We start from the raw sequence: 16,275 nt of genomic DNA on the forward strand, positions 1-16,275 counted from the left end.
AAGTTATTAAAGCCAAAGATTCGAGGGCAGCCTTCTGAATAAAAGTAGGTTTTGACGTAACCTAGATTAACTCTGGTCTTCCGTAGAGATAGACTTTTACAAAATGAAGCGGTGGTTGTTTCGTCTAGCTTGTTGTGGCACATGTCTATTCCCAAGACCTCTGGGTAGTGACGTTGACTCACCTGACTATCCTAGTTTTAAAACCACTTGGCAGAAATACCTACCATCAAATTAGTTTTAGAGAGGCAGAAAATTCCATAAAAGGAAGGATAGTCTAGTAGAGATCTGATAGTTTGCATACATTTGTAGATTAATGGACTGAGATCAGATCAGATGGTTGAGAATCAAATTTCTTACTCAATTGCCTTTCAAGATTACTTAAAAGACAGATGATGGAATGTTTGACTTTCATTGCATTTTAGTCCAGTAGTCTACTTGTCCATGGAACTGGTCATTTTGAGAAATAACGTTAAAAGTCCTGTTCTGGATTTTTCAAGTGATTTTCATTTCATATCTTCACTATATATTCTCTACCTGCTGCAGTAAAAACATTCAAGATCATTTTGTTGCTCTAAGCATTGAAACAGGAAGGATTGATGCAACCGAGTAGATTAGAAAACATATTTTGGAAGAGGAATAAGTCACTTTTTTGGTCAAACTGAAGTTGAGTGTGAGTTGTGTGTGTGTGTGTGTGTGTGTGTGTGTGCGTGTCGGTGTGTGTGTGTGATGTTAAGGGGTCGTCCTGTATCTGGCAGAGGATGAGGAGGCAGGTGAGGAGAGATGTGTGAAGGCGGCAGCAGCTGGTGCAGATACCGAGTGTCAGGAGAGCAGAGGAGGAGAGAGAGAGCACAACAGAGGATACTTCCTTGGCCGAGTGTGTGGAAGAGGGACAGTGAAGCATAACAAACAGGATCCACCTTTCTGCTTGGCTAATTTTCTCCATTAAAACAGCCCAGCAGGAGCCTCAGCAGTCCACCAGCTGGAACAGAGGTTATTTTAGTGGCTGTCTTTCACCACCGCACGCACGTCTATGTGTGTGTGTGTGATTGCATGTGGAGGTGTGTGTGTGTCATCTATTTTGCAACCAAGTCTGAGGTTTAAGGAAGCATAAACATCTTCTATAGGAGCGGATTGAATTCACTGATATAAATTTGCCTCTCTGCACTCATGCATAAACAAAGAAATGCTGGCGGTTGTGTACGGTATATGTTTAGCTCGGTGGGGCGTGTCTATAATGTGCACACTGCTGATATTGATGTATGGAACACATATTTGCTCACTCATCTCTTTATGTGGCTAAAGTCATCAGCCCTGCTCTCCTCTGTCTCAGTCAGATCCTAAACTAATCCCCTTCCCTGCTACTCTGACAAGAAAATCCCCTATTTTAATGCAAGCACACACTCTCTCCCCTCCTCTCCTGTCACACATATTCCCTTTTTCATCCCTCAGTGTACCTGTGCACAGCATCTCTCTTCCAAATGCTACATACGTTGTATTGTTTGTTATGGTAATATTTTGGCAGAGTTTACGAGAAAATTCTGATGAAATTATCTTTTTTTATTTTCTTGTTTTGATTGTCAGCGTCATTACGCTGCAGGCTGTCAGGATATGTTAAGAGAAGTTTGTTACAGTCCATTCATTCTAAGAAAACACAATATGGAAGACATATGCGATTGGGCAAACGAAGGAGACATCGTTCTGGTGACAAAACAAAGAATAGATAACAGTACCTGTTTAACATGGCCGACATTATGACCATCGTGTGGCTGGCTCAGATCTTTGGTTAGTTGTTTAAATTCTGTTGCTCCTTGCGATGTTGCAATTGTATTGTTTTAATACTGTGCTGTAATTGAAAATCGAGTTACCTTGAAAAGAGCCAAAACATGTTTGTTTTTTATTTTTTAATTCAAATAATGTCTTTTCCAGTGTTCAAGTAATAATATTGAATCACCAAAACCATAAGTCACTGTTTACTACAACATACTATAATAAATTACAAATCGCTCATCACAAAAATACAGTAAAATATTATTCCACACAACAAACATAAAATCAAGTAACAATACATCTCAACAAAACTCGATATAAAAGTTACTAAACAGAATAAAATTCCCTAAAATTTGTCACTTAAAACATTCACTACCACAATAAAGCACAAAACTAAACACAAGTTAAGACTCATTGACATCTAACATTTAACACTTAACACTTGAACTCTTGAGTAATTAGTAATTGAGTCTCGCAAAACACTAAACTAATTGCTCTTCAAATTTCCATTTAAAAATAATTAAAAAATGAAAAAAACACCCATAAATAGTGATGGTCTGATGAAGCTTAGTAAAGCAGTGTCATTATATTTACAGTCCACTAGATGGCAGTCTCTGCACTATTTTTCTGTGTATTGAACAACTGTTCTAATGAAACAACACATCATTTTTTAACTGATGGCGCCACCTACTGACCTCTAAACAACATGACACTGCTTCATGAAGCCTCATTAGCCAATCACTATCCACACAAGCATTTAAACAGAACAGTTTATACTGTGAAGACTGACATACAACAATTAATTTTAGCACAAAGAGACCAGAATTCTTTTTTCAACTTTTGTGATGTTTATTCTTTGGACTCATTTGAAAAACTTTCAGGCCAAGTAAACTAATTCCACTTTTGTCAAACTTCCTCGACACGTCTGAGGAAGTTTGACAAAAGTGGAACAGCACAGTCATAACAAAACAAGACTTGTAACATGAATCATCCGAGTTAAGCTAATAATAGACCAACAATATTACCATATATACCTTCAAATCCAGCTCATGTAGGAGCCTTAAGCTGTATGTTACAACTCACACAAATAAATGAGAACAAGAATGATGACTTCATCATCTAGAGACACAAAACATCATGTAGACAACCCTGGAGAATTGTGCAGCTGTCATGGACACTTCTATGATTGCAAAGTGTGTGATTCTCATTCAACGGATGCTATGAAAGTGTGTGCCTGTTGTCACATAAATGGAATGTTTGCAATCGGTCAACAAAGATCTTCATTCAGTTGTTGGTTGTGTAAATGCTTGACAGTGAAGAAAACAAGCCGGAAGTTGTTGTAGTATAAACCATGTGTTTGATGTGTTTCACATTGACGGTGAAGCCCAGATTAGAGTTACTGACTTTTGACTTTCAGCATCCTTTCAACACATTTGTTATATTCATTGTGGGGTTTGAAAGTTGAATGGTTTGATTTACACATAAATGAAAAGATATCCATCATATGGAAATTATTGTGATCAATTCTTTCAGATGCTAATGTTGCATATTGAAGAACAGTATTAGCTTTCCAGAATTGCTTTGATCCACTTTTAACTATTAAGTTCAGGTACTTTAACAATGTTTTTTGGTAAATAAAGCCACAAAGACAAGATGTAAAAACACCTCAGCCTCCTCTCTCTGTCCCAAGAATACACATTTAATATGTTAACAATGCATACTATACATTACCAACGAAAGTAGTTGTTTCATGGACCAGCTGATGCTGGAAAGACCATATAAGGTGTTTCCGCATCTGCTGGTGCATTAGAACCCACTGAGGAAAAAAAACAAAAATAATAATAATTGAAAAATCATAGTGATAATACTTAAATAGACAACAATTACATTTTTACAAATACATATCACATTATGGTCATGTGCAAACACAGTGCTCTGAAATATTGCATCAGCTTGTTGAGGTCGGATCAACACACAGGTGCCCGAACAGTCAGGAAATACTCAAATATTAACTCTTACTGTGTTGCCTCCATGAACAAGGACATTCTGTAAATGGGCTTATTAGCAGATCGAGCCATTAATCTCAGTTAATGCCTCTCATGAAACATACTTAAGAATAAATAAATGGAATTACTGGGAGGGTTTGATAAAAATAAAGATGTGAGAAAAGAGAAGGTTTGTGATTAAACATTGTTTATTGTTGCACAGAAAACACTGTTGCATTCAAGCAAGCAGGGAGAGACGATGTGCATTCACCAGCCAGGAGAGATGAAGTGCAGTTGACCTTGGCATATAAGCAAACACACAAACACACACACACACAGGAGACTGACAAATGGTGGCGCAACAACTCAGTTAGGTGGCAAATGTGTGTTTAAACAATGCACTTGGAACTCACACACGCACCACTAGTGAGCTTTTGGCGATCCATGATTTGGTTCACTTTTCTCTTTCATTGTCTCAGACACACACATGCACACACACACACACACAAACACTTAGAGGAATATGAGTGATGTGATTCCGGACACCTCTCGGCAGCCACTCTGCTTTCCATTCTAATGCCTGAACAGAATACTAATCACTGTATCACATTAGAAGGAGGGAGAGAGGTGGTCACAGTTGTAGAATGGGAAGAAACGCTAAGGAATAAGGTGGATAATATCAGATTATTAATCAAATATCAAGGTGATCTTAGGTAGGTTTGTGTTTTTCAGCCTCGCTCAGTTCGAAATATTACCAGCAATAATAAAAAGGAATATACATGTGTCTGTTTATAGTTATTATCTGTAAGAACACAAGCTTTATTTATGGGGATTAGTTTATCTACTAGAAAATAGGACATTCTAAATAGATTTCACCTCACACCACCTTTAATAAGCGTACACATGACGTAACAAAATGCTTACTTTATTCAAAATATTCTGCTTCTTAAGGTGGTTAATCCTGTGATTTGATGTGACACTTGAGCATTTTTTAATTTTAGAACACACTCAAGCCGCACCAGTAAAGCACAATTGCAATGTTTGTGTCTTTGTGGTGTTGTGTTGTTTATGTGAAGTCTGGGTTTCCTGTATTTTTCGGGTGAGCAACCTCTTCTCAGTATTTTGAATGATAGCAATGTTGTGCAAATGCATCTATTTCTGAAATAAATGGTACTTAATGTACAAAAGTGAGGTTTAAATCATGTACAGTAATATGTACAAATTATGGCAAGAGATTTAAAACTTTAAAATTTAAAATTTAAAACATCTGACCAAGTGAAAATTTTGCACTCTAGAAACCATTTTCTCACTTGTTTAAATCAGTTTTATCAATTATTGAATCCCCTGAAGTAATGTAAACTCGAAAACATTACACATCTTATTTACCAAAAGTGCCAGCAACTTCTACCACTGTGATAATAGACCATGTAGAGTAAACACATGAGCTTTTTCCACCTAGAAAATAGAATTAATGCAAATTCATCAGATAATTCACGCTGCTGTGCGCCACTAGAATAGGATCAGTTTCTACTTTTTTTTAACATCGTGTCACGGCGCAATTTTGAATGGATCGAAAAGAGTATAAAACTGGAGTGCGTCTGGTGAAGTTACAAATTAAATAAGTATTTGCAGACGTTTAATCTAGCTTCAGATCATTGTATTAGTTGAATCCAGCGATCTTCGAAAACACCAAATCAGATGTTTAATTGACAGCTGGCTGATCCAAATAAATCGTTTAGCACAAACTAGTGAAAGGGTGATATTGAGGAGACAAAGTTAAACTTACTGGGTCACCCTTCAGTGGTTATTTGTGTGATGCATGGGATATCAGAAAAAATGAGGAGATCTGAAGAAGAGAGCATTTTAATGGATACCCAAAGTTCCAAAATGTCGAACTATAACTCCAGATGGTAAGTCAAGGTTACGAAAATGATACAATGTGTGTGGAGATGAGTCGATCCTGGCTGTTGTGTAACACCAAGGATAAAAAATGTTGAGCCGTACTACTGTCTATACCATCTACTGTATACTTCATAACACTAACCTGCGAAATGTTACTATAGTTGTCATAATGTTTAGCTGTTTGTTAGAGCAATCATTTTCTTATTATTTCCTGGTACTTCAACATATTCCGCGATACTCTTCCTACATAAAGGCATCAGGTTGGTGAGGGTCATAGTGTGTGGCCAACAAGAAAGCATTTATTATGACTGAGTGAAGTTGGCAGAAATAATTGTCCAAAAATATCAACGCTGGACTCCAACGGTGGATCTTCACACACCGCCACAGCATCCTTCATTGTCCGTGCTTCACTTTCCTAACAAGAAAAACACAAACACTTCCACTAAATCACGCACACTTCCACTCCTCCGTTGCTCCCCCAACCCCATGCTGAAGCAATTATGTCCAGTGTGCGAGTCTTCCACAGGCAGTGTGAGGGTGATTGATGATGCTGTCAGCGGAGGGAACATGTTTTAACGTCAGAATAATCTCCCTGCTAATATATTACATCCACTGGATAGGGTTCAATCATTACTAATAGTGCCGCTAAGTTGGTGAGAGGCGAGATGGTGTTTAGAGCGAGTGTGTGTGCGTCTCATTAATCAGAGTCGAAGTAGCGAGAGGAAGACTAGTAAGACCAACCAATAGACAACGATCAGAGTCCAGGGTGGAAGGAAGCGCTGGCGAAAAGGTGTTTACTTCTTACATAATTACTCGCTATTATCCAGTTGTCGCACGAATCAGCTGGGATGCCGCCATTGTGAGCGCGAGTGTCTTACCACCGCTAACTATTATATCGTCTTAGTCAGTGAAAGAGGTGAAAAGAAAGGAGCACAAAGGCTTCGACGCCTCAGAATGAGGCAGCGTTGTGGCATCTAATCCGCAGCGTCTAATCTCTTAAATTACTGTGACGTTTGAAGAAGGAGCTGGTGTAAACAGAGAAGCACAGCCGGGGAGGAACGGTGTTGGTGATATAGAAACGGTGTTGGTGATATAGGAACGATGTTGGTGATATAGGAACGGTGTTGGTGATATAGGAACGGTGTTGGTGATAAAGTCCACCAGATCCTGCTTCTTCTGGATGAAATCCCTCCCTTTAAATGTCAATTTACAATTTAAGCTCTGATTGGTTAACCTGCTTCTTATGGAAGAATGAAAGTATGGATTTTTACTAACAGGATTTCTGACTGCTTTTTTTAAGTTTGAAAGTTGTCGCTTTTGACCAAAAAAAAACAGATTTTTTCTTGGACTTTTGTAGATTTTAAAAAGTGGGCAGCACAAAACAGAACTTCTTGCTCCTTGTTAATAGACCATCCTTGTGACTCTCCTTCCCATGCTTCTTTAACACTGTCTGCACTCTTATCTGTTACACATATAAACGCCCCTCCCCTACCTCTTCTCCATCTTCATGTAGAACGCACACATATTCATGTTTACGTCTGGGAAGGTATAGAAAGAGAGCGTTTGCAGGTCTGCGTCTGTAGGGATTGGAATTATATTCCGCTCGTGTCAGATGGCTTCTGGCCTGTAGATTAATGTGCGAAGGCGTGTGCACATCAACGTACGTGGCACAGACAAAGATACCCTCACGAACACCCGTAAACAGATTAGCTGGTCTGACGAGAAACAAAGGGTTAAAAGAGAATGCAGATTTCACAGAGTCAGGGAGGGAGCATCTAGATTGGTGTGTGTTTGAGAGTGCGGTAGTGGAGCAGGGTGATCCCTCGCTCTGTGTGGAGAAGCTCCTAGCTGGGCTCAGCTGCCAACTCTCTGCCCTGTAACTCTTCCATTCTCCTCCTCAGCTGCTGAAACAATACCGCTGTGCTTTTTCCAAGCATCTTTGCACAAAGACCTCGGCGTTTAGACGGAGCCGAGACACAGCGGCGGGACAATAGACTTGAGATGGTTTTTGTTCGCCATTGTGTTTTTGTGAGGAGACACAATTGGGAGAAATTGAGAGGGGAAAGCCAAAAGTTGAAAGAAAAAGAATGTGGAAAAGTAAATTTTATTCATAGAAGAATAGACTTCTCCCCCTCTACTGGAGGTTTTCTGCGCCCCTAGAGAACCACCTCCTAGGGAACTTGAGCCAATCATGGCAGCTGAAACGAGCGCTGTTATCTACAGGGGCTTATTAAGCTAATTGAATTAGCATGTTGTGCTTTCTGAACCCAAATACGATTAGCCTGTTATTACTGTGTTATCAGGGTCCCTTGTTACTATAACAGCAGGTTACTTCTGGCTGCTTCAATGGCTCTTATTCTGCTTCACTCTCATCTGCTGCAACATTTTTTCACATTCATGTGTTTACTTTTTCTCTGCCAAGTTCACAGCCTAGTACTTGTTCAATAAAATCTTGATTCATGGACATCAACAACCCATTGATTCTATGTTTGATGTTTAGTTTTACCACAAAATACCAATTTGTTTTTGACCAAGTATTGCTCCACACTCTGTTGCAAATGGTGTCAGTGGTGGGATGGCCCTCTGATTTCAAAGAAGACTCACCCCTGTTTGTACGAAGGTATCAACGACACACAGGAGTAATCCAACAAGAGATCGAAGAGATGTTGAGGCTCTACTGTTAGCATCTTAGAACGTAGAAGTAGTAAAGCCATAGTATTCAGGATGTTAGCGTAGAGGTGTAAAACGATTAAAACTGTAGTCCGTTTCTGTCGCTCCAACACGACGTCACGTCCGGGTCTTAATATTTTGCTTTATGGAGAAAAAAGGTCAAATGCAGAGTGTACGGGTCGTTTATTCGCCGCTTCAAGTCAAACAAAGATACAAACTTTTACGATCGATCGGACACGCTCTTTGACGGCAGCTTTACAGATCATTAGCTCCGGGAAAGACGATCAAGAACAATAATAACGTTGCTTTATTTAAGGCAAATTTGCGGGCCAAGAGGTCCTCCCCCTATCGCCATATTGGTTCCCTCAAACTCCTGTGGAGAGCTCCTCTAACTTTGCTTCCTTTTCCAATAATGCAAATGCTCTTCGGTGGAGGTAACTGTCTCCTAGCCCCCCCCCCCCCCCCCCCCTCACGGGTGTGTCCCTGCTTCGTTCTTTTGATCGACGACCCAAGGTGTGAAAAGGGCAGATAAACACGTTTGAATAACCGTTGTCTTGACTCTATGTCTGTTCCAAGCTTGTGAATGTGTATTCAAACGTCCAAGCTCCTAGATGAAGCCAGTAACCTATACTTTATATTTTGATTATCTTTTAGCATTAATTTAAGTTTGGCGCATACGTATAGTGTATAATAATTTCCAATCTAACAGTTGCAATCATGATACTTTAACATGCAACAAACTGTTGTACTACTATATGGAAGCAGGGGATGAGAAAATTATATCTGTAGTATGAAATATTGAAGTACCTTACTGGCTATTTGAACATTTAATTGTATTTTTCTTCATCATAGTTCAGCCTTTCTGTAAGGATGTTACTACATCACTTAGGTGTCAGTTGAAGCTAAAGGCCGGAGCATTAAGTGAACACAGATCTACTTGTACACTTCTCCAGCTGGGCGAAGTCGTACAGGCGAGGCTCTCAGTAGCAGAGCAGGAGGTGGTGGGAGCAGTTGGATGACGGGTTGTGGGTGGGTCGTCTCTCTCGGGCTGATTAATATACTGAGGCTGCTCTGTACCACCTCGCCCCGCACTCTCCTCACCTCCATTTAGCATGCTAATGTAAGTGTGCATGCAAGCATCACCTGACGCTCGATTCTAACTGTGCACTGGAAACAGTAATCGTTGGTTGATCCTCTAATTTACTCGTTTATGAAGAGCGCGTTATGGACTGAGACCCGGGTCTTACTCACTGTTGTTATGGTTACCAGTAGATTGTGAATGTTTCCGACATTTAGTTGGACCTCGTAGTGACCTTTTGTTGTTTTAGATAGCTAAACAGCCACAGACATTTACAACGCAGATGCAGAAAAAGTCATGTACTACATTTAACAAATGTAGAGTAGACAAAAGTTCCATTTAATTCCATCGCTGCATAAAGTGCATATGTAATGTGAAACTCATGTACGTGACTGACTCACATGTTTCAAATGTTGAAGTCTTCCTGTCCAGTCCCTCATCATGATGGTTTAATAAAGTTATTACTTTATAAAGTTCTCCCCCGTCTAAAATCTCAGCAAACGAGATGTTGTGAGAGTCCCTTGTAGGTGTCAACTTCCGGGATTGATGACTTGTGGTGACAAACCTCAATGCTTGACCAATCATAGCAGAATGGGCTTAGTTATGGTAAATAAGATTTAATCTCCAGAAAAACAAAGCGTTTTAGTGGGTTTAGCTTTTTAGATATTTCAATGAAAAGAGAGTTTTGTACAAACAGACACACACTGATGAGTACAATAGAGGTCCAAGATCAGTCCAAGAGACACTTAAATCAACACATTAGTTGTATTTGAGTGTGTGAGAGTGCATACAGTTAGTGATGCTTCATGAAGCAGTGTCATTATTTTCAGAGCCCACTTGATGGATCTCTGCACTATTTTAATGAAACATCACATCATTTTTACACTGATGGCGCCACCTACGGACCTCTAAACAATATGATACTGCTTCATGAAGCTTCATCAGCCCATCACTACATACAGTATGTCCGATCTTCTAGAAATAGAGAATTTGAGTGCACTCTGTGTGAGCAGGTCTGAAACCCTTTGCACTTGACCTCCGTTTTACATTCTTCTTACATGATGTGGAGTAGACAAGGGATACTACAACTATCAAGGTGAATCTCGATTATGTTTTCACCTCTTTGAAACTATTCCAATGGCTGAGCTCCTCTAAATTTTAGCTGGAAAAGCCATTGTTGAACTGACCTCTCAGGTGTTGAAGTTTGTCTTAGATGTGTTAGCTAACCTCTCAACATGATAGATCCTAGTAACTAGCCAATGTATTAGCGAACTGAAATGAATCACCTTGTCTTAGATTTGTAATTCTACAGCCCAATCTCTAAAAGCTGTTTAAACTCATTTATCAAAACATTATTCTTATAATTGAAAGATGTTTTTTACTGACGATGACATTCCTCAGTGGTCAACATTTGAGTGCCACTTCCTCTCTTTCCTTGGTGTGCAGGTCTAAACAAAAAAGTGTGTAGGCATGTGTGTAGTGTGTGTGTACAGGAATTGAAATTGTAACCTTTGCAATAATCACTTGTGTCTGATGGGCCTCTTTAATTAACCTTGTAGGAAATTAATCCCAGCATTAAATGGACAAGAAAAAGATGTCTGATTACCAGAGCGAGTCAACTGGGACTCCTCTCGGTGTCTAATTGCGGAGGAAGAGCGAACGCGAGGAACAGGAGCGAGAATAAGAGGTGAAAACGTAGGGTGGGAGTGAGGCGTGAGCCGTAAAGCCAGGCATCGCAAATGCTGTGGTGTCATTAGCGTCGGTGTGGATATCAGGTAGCACTGATAAGAAGAAACAAGAGAACAGAGAGGTGAGAGATGAGTGCTGGAAACTGACTCGTAGGGCTTGGGATGTGGATGAGATTTCCGATTGACCCAAATATGATGAAATAAATGACAGAAGAACGCTAATTAAAAAGTTAATCCTTTATCAGTGTCAGCAGTATAGCTGTTCATGTGGCACAGGGAGATTACAGAATTTAATCAGAGAACATTACAGTTACATGTAGCTCTGCAAAGTGATCATGAAATCATACGTATGAATCCCATTGGTTTAAAGCAATGACGTCAGAAGAACCTATTTATTTATTATTTATTTGTTTTTTTTCTTCATTTTTTTTCTGTAGAAGATAAGCTCCAGCTCTGTTATTATTAAAACTATTAAACGGAATTTGTGATGATTACCATTTTTATTATGCACAATATCTTTAATTTTATATAATTAACTTAATCTATTCAAATGTATTTGAAAAAAAATGTAATCTTCACTACGACACTGTTGACCACCAGATTAGACTAGTGGAACTGCTTTAAGTGTTTTCCTTTTAGACAAAAAACATTATGTACAGCTCATTAACACACAGTAAGGTTGACAATGGTGTCCCACAAGGTTCTGATCTTAGCTTGATCCAATTCACAATCTATATGCTTTGAGTAGGATCTTTTATCAGAAAACATGGTATACATTTTCCTATTTATACTGATGACACCCAACTGTCATTTCTTCAATGAAGCCAGAGGAAAGTCATCAGCAAACACAACTACAATCTTGTTTTAGAGCTATCAAGTCCTGGATGACCCAAAACTCCTTTTCACTAAACTCGACCTTATAGTTACTGTTACTGTTTTCAAGCTCCTCTGCTGTGGAACCAACTCCTGTCTTTATTAAGAAGGGCAGAAACTCTCGCTATTTTTTAAGAGTTATCTCGCTCTATGTTTTTCTCTCCTGCATCAGTTCTCAACAACTGTACACTTCAAACTCACTCTCTTCCTCTCCATCTCCACCAGAGCCCCAGTGTTCAACCTCCTTGTACAGTCCATCTGAAGCATGTTGTTGGATCTCCTTCACTTTTCCATGTCAGCGTCAACGGATCAAGAATCCTCTCCATGGACCTTCTCCCTTCCAGTCGAAGCAGAAGACCGCTGACACCGAGACTGGCTCTGCTTGACGTTCTATCTATTAAAAGGCAAAGACCTGTTTTTCGTTTCTAATATATATTGCTTTTTAATCTGCAAAGTGCCTTAATTGTATTATGATTGTACTAATTGAATTGAATTGAGTTAATATACATTTCCTTGGTTTGTATGCCAGATATTGTTTTACTTCTCTAAGCCTAATTTATTTATTTCTATAATTTATTCTTCATATGAAGTATTTTATTGCTTGTGTAATAAAAAACAAACAAAATCACTGGTTCTTAAATAGTATGGCTTTGTGACCAGCCAGCACACTTTTATCATCCATACAAAAACCTTTGAATTAATTAATTATTTTTTGAATTGAATAATAAAAAATAAAAAAAAACTCACCAATATAGCACTTACCTGGGATTGCACATACCATTCATGGGAGCAGGTGCTTCTTCTCTATAGGAGGCACAAATGTCTGCTCTGACCTCAGTGCTCCATGACTCACCTCTGAGTCAGTGTTCATGGTGTGTTGACTGGGTTCATCAGTGTGTGTCCACTTCCTGGATCTCTGCTGACGTCTATGTCAATCAAGACCGTTGCGAGGAGAAGCAGCACAAGTGATGGTGGTGGTAACAAGATGTTTTCAAAGGTTAGTGGAGACTATGAGATCATGACAGTCTGAGGCTCTAACATAAGTATGTGTAAACTAGCAGAACTTTATCAACATGCATTCATTATAAAGGTCCAAAATGCAAAATTGTGTTCTTAGCTGTGTTTTTTTTACTGGTTTTAAGACAACATTACTTTATTCCACCCCTGAAAAAGATTTGCTTCTTCCTGTCCCACGCCGAGTCGAGAGAAATAGACATATTCCGTATTCACTTCCTTATTGTCTGTGATTACATGGCTGCATGTTTTCTATTTTGCATTTTTTTATTTTCTATTTTCAGAAATTAAATATCTAATTTCATCTCTTTTATTGCATTTTATATGTAAAATAATCCATAACCTTATATTGAAAAACACAATCAATAATTAAGATAAAATGTTATTCTTTACTGAAACACAAATAAATGATGTTGGGTTAACAAGACTGGCAATAAAAAGCTTCAGATTCTTATTAATCATGTTGGGTGTGCATTGCGTTGTTTAAAGTGCTTAAACATTCTCACAATACCAGGAACATGTTTGGGGTCGTCTTACCTGTGATAAGTCTGTTAGCGTTAACTCTTCAGCAGGGTCAGACACAAGGAAAACACACATTACAACACAGCACAAGGATCATATTACATTATTTGAATAAATACAAGGCAATTTGTCACTGTCATGTCACAGTTGCCCCTTTCTCTGTCTGCCCTTGTTGCCTCTCTCATCTTCCCCTCCTCCCCCCGTCCCCTCCTGGCACAGCAGCAGGAAGCAGTGATGCTGATTGTGTTAACCCCCAGTAGAGAGCGCTGACCTCTGCTTCTGTTCCGCTGGAGGTAATAGCTGTGACACACACTTCCACCAGATGCACGATCAATCTGAAATTTAAATCAAGATTTAATCCAGAATGTTGTATGCGGTTAGAAATGAGAATTTGATGATACACATTTTACGTCAATATTTCATTTTTGCTCTCGGTTAAATAATTCTTTCACATACCTCAATTCAGTTCAGATCCAGATGATCACCACAGACCATCTCTCTCCTTCTAAATCAGGCCATCATGTTTACAGGCTTGCTTTGATACGACTTGTTCCGTTTTACCAGTCTTTTGGGAAAAATTCAGCTTTTTTCCACATCCAAACTGAAGTATATCTTATTATTATTATTATATCTAATAAGTTCCAGAGTCATTTAAAAAACTAATGGAACCCATAGTGATTTCACACTGCTCACAACCAGGTGGTTGTTGGTTTCCACTGGCACGATGGCTTACTCCCGTCCTCCCAAGTTGCATCTAAAAAAACTATAATTTCGCTAGAGAGCGGTCAATTCTTTATTAAAAGTCATGGCAGATTGTAGAGGAACTTTTATTTGAATTATGAAAAGTTTGGACACAACCCCCTTTGGGTCAATCTCTACCTTCAAAAAGAGTAGCTGACGATTTTTCTGTTCCAATAAGATTAATAATAATGATAATAATTATAATTATTCATTTTATTTGATGGTGCCTTTCAAGACACCCAAGGACGGCTTACAGAGGATAAAAGCACTAATAAAAACATGGAAAATACACAGTTAATATACAGTAAAATACATATAAATGATTACAATGAATAAGCCAGTTTGAAGAGGTGTGATTTAAGTTGTGATTTGAAAATGTCCAAAGAGTCCAACTGTCACAGGTGAATGGGTAAAGTGTTCCAGAGTTTGTGTGTTCCATTGTGGCCATTTTCACTGTGTGAAGTGTGAGGAAAGCAGCAGATGAGGAGCGGAGAGTGGGACGGTGTGTATGGGAGGAGTATGTCACTCAGGTATAACTTGCACATCTCTGTGTGGACATACCTGGTTAAAGTGTTTCCTTAACACGCTAAACATCAAAGTAAGGCTTCTTACCTCATCAAGAATTCGACTTCATGACCCTCGACTCAGATACACACAGGGTAAGATCAACAGTAAGGACATCCTTCAATCTTTTACTATGTTTCCTTTCACTTGTCCCTCTTTTGGGGGAACCTTCTCACACTTGAGAGATCCTGACACCCCACAAACCAGATCATAACATACAGAGGAAGAGCCATGATTTTTCTAGACATGAGTGAAAAGAGTCAAAAGTCCATCTGGGTCCAGGTGTCCTCTGGGCTCCTGAAACACACACAACCTCTTCTTTACTTTTCCTTCATCGCTCACTTACTTTACGTCTTCCCCTGGAGACTCAGTCATAACCAGGGTAGACAGGAGAAGGAAGGGAGCGGAGGAAGGAGAGGAGAGGCTGGCGAGGGGGAGTAGTGATGTCCCGACTCAGGGATATTTAATCCTCTCTGTGAGGGGCGAGCGTCTCTTTCCCTCTGTTTGGCTTAAGATGATCAAAGAGGCAGTTCAGATCCTGGTGAGATCGCTCGCGCTCTCCTCCTGAGTGGACCAGACACACACACTCACTCTCACACACACACAGACATACACACACACACTGGCTGGGCTAGGATGTTGGTGGTAATGAGGCAGTGATTGATGGGACTTTGCACTCCTTCACCCTGGTGTTTTAATCCAGAATATGTGCCAAACTAAATACAATTTTTCAACACAAAATGTTGGTTTCATAACGTTAAAAGTAACTATTTTGTTTGGTTTCAAAATCCCATGAACTCTGCTGTGGTTACTACTGTCACAAGTTTGACGTGTCTAACTGGAGTCCTGATCTTCTGGATTATTATAACATCATCCCTTTATTTGAGGGTTGAGGGGGACTGGAGAAAATCCCTTCCTCTGACAGAAGGCCAAGGACACCCTGGAAAGGTCCATCAAAGAGCATAAAGTGTTGACACCAAATAACAACATAACGTAACTCACTCTATGCTGCTTTAAAGTTCAATTTGAAAGTGTTCTACGACCTGGACCATAGAAGGTCCAGCTCTGCGTTGCCAAGCTCCACTACAGCTCTATATAAGGACAATGTGTCAGACAACCGCATTCACACAACAATCGGATTTCATGGTAATTGTTGAGATTTTAAAAAAAAAGGTTTGCGTCAAACTCGGCTCTGAAGTCAACTTGTCTAACAACTGGTTATGTCAGCAAACTAGCACTTATGTTTTGTGTGTTTTCCCTCATTTAAATGCCTGAAATGAGTTTCCCATCAAGTGCACGAGAATTGTTGCCAAGCATTTATCACTTTACTTAAGCGAGCGAGTGAGCGTTTGAGCTTTCTCCTACATAACCCTGGAGGAATTTGTTCACAGTGGAAGCTGTAAAGCGTATAGCTGCAGATAACAAAAGTGATGATTCCTACATTTTCATTCTATTTGTATTTTAATTTTGA

The sequence above is a fragment of the Callionymus lyra genome, chromosome 9 (assembly GCF_982586985.1).
Source record: "Callionymus lyra chromosome 9, fCalLyr1.hap1.1, whole genome shotgun sequence".
Lineage (NCBI taxonomy): Eukaryota > Metazoa > Chordata > Actinopteri > Syngnathiformes > Callionymidae > Callionymus > Callionymus lyra.